General features: G+C 43.2%; 1 pseudogene; it reads right to left on the bottom strand.

Moving 5' to 3' along the window:
* Positions 1-2,980: 2,980 nt before the first annotated feature.
* Positions 2,981-3,705, bottom strand: LOC100565508 (tubulin-specific chaperone A-like; annotated as a pseudogene).
* Positions 3,706-4,939: the final 1,234 nt, after the last annotated feature.

The raw sequence follows: 4,939 nt of genomic DNA, 5'->3' as shown, positions 1-4,939 counted from the left end.
ATCGGTTCGGTACCAGGCCTCTATTTTCTTAGAGGTTGGAGGTATCGAAGATGGGGTCTTCCAAGATGCCTGGATGACGTCCAGGAGGTATGGAAGAAAAGGCAGCAAGGTGGCTGGCGGGGCTTGGGCTTGAACCCTCTTGAAAACGGGGTCGGTAACGGCCTTTGAAGTTTGTTTAATTTCCATCCCCAGAGCGTCTGCCATTCTGACCATCTGGTCGGAGAAAGCCCGAATATTATCCGTCGGGGAAGGTGGGTCGACCTCGTAGGCGTCGTGAGGCGGGGAGAGGTCGAGGCCGAGAGAGACAACGGAGGCGGAGAGTATCGACTCGGGGCGCTCGATATCGGGGTCATCCTCCTCGGGCCCTTGAGGGGACCGGGGAGGAGAAACAAGCACAGAGTCCTGATGAGGTATTACCCCAGGAGCAGGGAGAGCCGGCTGTGGAGGAACGCCCTTGGACGCGGAGGCCTGGGCGGCGCGGGCTAAGCGCGTCATCTGTCTACCCCTCTCAGGTGTTTGAGCCGGGGGAAAAAGTTCTTGTCGAGCCGGAAGATGAGATGGTGCCGGCTGGGGAGCCTTAATAACCGTCCTGACCGACCGGTCGGGGGAGGCCTGAGCGTCCGCATCCGAGGACTGACCATGAGGAGAGGAAGAGGAGCGGAGGCGTTGTGCTGGTTGGATAGGAGAGGATCTCCTAGAGGAAGGCCCAGAGGAAGGGACGTCCTTCTTCGAAGACGCTGAGGAGGACGACCTCTGGATCATTCGTTTCTTTGCTGGGGGTTGTTTCGACACGACCCTCAGCGATTTTCCCGGCGTCGGGGGAATCGGGCACACAGCTGCCGAGTCAGATTGAGCCCGTCTGGATTCCTCCTGAGCCCTCTTGAAGGCAATCTTCATGGCGGAAGAAGATGGCGGCGAAGCCAGGCGGGATCGAGTGGAAATGGCCGAAGCCACCGAACTCGAAGTTGATTAAGGGCCCATCTTGCCCGACCGGGTGGATACCGTAGCGGTGGTCACCGTGCAGGGCGGTTTGGTCGGTCGCGGTCTCGAGGTTTTCGAGGTTTTAGATGATACCGACGGAGCAGGCCTGGACGCCATCGAGGCCGAGGTGGAAGTGGAAGCCTCAGGAGCAAGAGTTTTTTCATAAAGAGCTGCACGGAGTCTCGCAGCTCTATTCCTTCTGGCCTGAGCTGTAAAGGCCAGGCAAAAACGGCAGGTACCGACGACGTGGCTTTCGCCAAGGCAGAAAAGGCACTTAGCGTGGCCGTCGGAATCTGGAATCTTAGCGGCACACTGAGTGCACCGTTTAAAACGCGTGGTTGACATAAGAACGAAGAGTCCGAAGTGAGCTTTGCGGCGGAAAAAAAGGAACTGGAGAGCGGGCGCGGAGGGCGCCCTTTATACCCTCCGGGAAGAGGGGCGGGGTTACCGCCAAATTTCAAACTTTAGCTTGGAAGAGTATCCGTTGGAGCCTGCGCAGGCGCAGCCTTCTCCATTAGTGTGCATTCACAGAGTACACGAAGAAAAATTATAATTATGTGCATATTTAAAATTTCAACAATATGTAAATTAGCTACTTGGATTTGGGGAAACTGGAATCTGGCAACCTTGTTCTTGTCCCTAAAGTAACATAATGGAAAGATTTCAACAAGAAAAATTGAAATAATTGCAATTAATAATTATTACAAGATATGAAGTGTTGCATTACATTGAACATAATTGCAAAATTTAGGATTATTTCTTAATACAAAAATCCCTTGCTTGTAAGGCAAACTATAGTCTTCTTTTTAAAAAATAAATATCTATTACCTGAAAAAAAATAGAAAACAAGGAAACAGACACCTCAGTTTTATTTCACACTTTTCTATGTCCTCTTACCTCTTTGCAGTGGGGAGAAGTGGTGTTGGGTACGCAATTAGGAAATCTTCATTAAAAATAAATAAATTTTAAGATTTATGTATTGTGTATGCCACCAGATTAAGTATATGCCACCAACATTTAACTGAAAATATGTTGTGAGGTTAAAAATTTAACAGAAAAACATGCAAGATCTTGGGCACCTGTATCTTAAATTGTAGATATATATCTACATTGAGGAAAAATCAAATTAAAATCTTCATACCTTTGCAAATTGCGGTGAATGAACTGCTCAGTGCCTTAATAAACTTTAATATGCTTCCTATAAAACCTAATTGTGATGTTTAGTGCGTACCTATACTGGTAAATTCTAATTAATTTGAGGTAGGGGAAGGAAATAGAAGTCAAAGTTTTAAAATTGACTTCCTTTCCTATCTACTTCTAATCTGAATATAACCTAATGAACCAAATTTAATTCGATATTTAGTTTAGCCAGTCCTGTCTTCCAGCTAAGGTAACAACAGATTTTATTTTTGCAGCCATTATACATGTGCTAAGGCTATTGATTTGTTCAATAGCCATTTATTCACATTCAAACCAAGCATAATTGGATGGACACAAGATAAAGTGTAACAGAATAGTTATCTGGTTAGCTTCGAGAAAAAAAAAACCTGGGGATGTGAACTGACATTGCTCCTTACATACTATAAATGTGTTATATAATTTACCTCCCCTGAAGCATCTTCCAGTCACCATATTAAATAACAATGTAGGAGAGAGAAAAATAATTGAAACTTAAGCATGTATTGTATTATTTTTGAGAGCAAGGCAGCAGAATCGTGGCATGAAGCTTTTCCTGGAGTCCACCACATTAGCATACAGTTAAAACTGAATGGAGTGCCCCAAAAGACTTTGTCCTACAGGATGACACCCCCCCCCACCATATTTGTTAGGGTTATGTGAAACTGAATGTAATTGTGAACCCCATTGAAATGAAGAACCTCTATAGATAAACTAGATAGTCTTGCTGGAGGACCTAGAAAATGTCTGGAGATGTCATATTTGGTTAGATGTAGATTCTACATGCTTCTTTTAGGTTCTCCATATATAGTTAAGGTACAATACTTATACTAAATCATGGATACATCCACCCAGGTTTTTTGGCTTGAGATTTTGACTAAAATTTCTAAACTTAGACATGAGTATATAGGAAAGGTGACAGACAAATATGAATATTTTTTGTAGTGTAAACACAATCTAGGCTTCTAACTTTATTGACTCCAGTACTGAGAATGCATCTTTATATTCGTCAGTTTCTTCAAATTCCTTTTCATTTTCTAATAGTTGAACAAGATCAGCCTCTAATCTGCGTTGGCAATCTGGAATCATCATTCAAGATTCCTGCAAGACTTCAATCTGCTTTTTTATTGAATAGTCATCAGGATCTTCAGTTTTCATTTTTTCAGTCTTTTCTTCCTGTTGATTTGCTTCCTTTTCACACATAACCCTTTCCTTTGCCAAACGTTTCACTACGTCTGTTTTGATTTTGATCTGCCCGATGTGAGGGCCTGCCATGGCACGGGGTTAGGAGACAGCAATGGAAGAGGAAACAACACCGTCGCCAATTAGGCCACGTACAGGACGCAAATGCCCCCACGCATGCGCTGAAGACGCCACAACAAATTATTACTTTTAAATTATTATTACACAAAAAATTACAGACAATATGAAATTATTCATATAAATAACATCTAAGCTCCAGCACATTCCTTATGGGAAGAAAACGTGCAGGAGTCCACTTAACTATTTTAAGACATATTTGAGAAATGTAAGGGTAAGCCCAGAGTTACCTTAACAAGGTAACAACAAACAAAAGACCCTTCATTAGTGCATTAGTTCCATCACCATGACATATAAACATTTGATATTAAACCCTAAAGCAATGTCAGAAAATATGCCTACACAATGCAGTTATTGTAGTATGATATCAATTTTTCTTCTTCTTTTGCCTATAACTCCATCCTATGGAACACTGGAATCGTAATTTGATGAGGTACTTAACATTCTGTCCTAGAGAGCTTTAGCACTATTGTTCAGAAGAGTAAACAAAGTTCTCCAGCAGGGAATTCTTAGAAGCTTATGAAACTACAAGTTCCATAAACAAAATGAACTTCAACAGGGACAAATGCAAGATATTTCTCTTAGCAAGCAAAAGCAGATGATGATGATGGTGATGATGTTCTTCTCCCTGGAGAACTATACTGTACAGAACCATAGTTGGAAAGTTACTTTTTTTTTACTGGGCCAAAACTAATAAAGTGTTACTTTTTTGATGGGCCAAAACTAACAAAATTAAGTTCAAAAGGGTCAAATGCAAGATATTCCACTTCGGCAGAAAAAATGAAATGCAAAGATACAGAATGGGGGATGCCTGGCTCGACGCAGTACTTGTGAAAAAGATCTTGGAATCCTCGTGGACAACAAGTTAAACATGAACCAACAATGCGATGCTGTGGCAAAAAAAAAAAAAAGCCAATGGGATCTTGGCCAGCATAAAAAGGAGTATAGCATCTAGATCCAGGGAAGTTATGCTAGCCCTCTATTCTGCCTTGGTCAGGCCACACCTGGAATACTGTGTCCAATATTGGGCACCACAATTTAAGAGAGATGTTGAAAAGATGGAAGGTGTCCCGAGGAGGGTGATTATGATCAAAGGTCTGGAGAACAAGCCCTATGAGGAACGGCTTAAAGAGCTGGGCATGTTTAGCCTGCAGAAGAGAAGGCTGAGAGGAGACATGATGACCAAGTATAAATATGTGAGGGGAAGTCATAGGGAGGAGGGAGCAAGCTTGTTTTCTGCTACTCTGGAGACTAGGACATGAAACAATGGCTGCAAACTACAGGAAAGGAGATTCCACCTGAACTTCCTAACTTTGAGAGCTGTTTGGCAGTGGAACTCTCTGACCCAGACTATGGTGGAGGGTCCTTCTTTGGAGGCTTTTAACCAGAGGCTGGATGGCCATCTGTCGGGTACTTTGAATATGATTTCTTGCTTCTTGGCAGGGGGTTGTACTGGATGGAC

The sequence above is a fragment of the Anolis carolinensis genome, chromosome 5 (genome assembly GCF_035594765.1).
Source record: "Anolis carolinensis isolate JA03-04 chromosome 5, rAnoCar3.1.pri, whole genome shotgun sequence".
NCBI lineage: Eukaryota > Metazoa > Chordata > Lepidosauria > Squamata > Dactyloidae > Anolis > Anolis carolinensis.
Note: the sequence above shows the minus strand (reverse complement) of the source record. Positions and strands in the feature narration are given on the sequence as shown.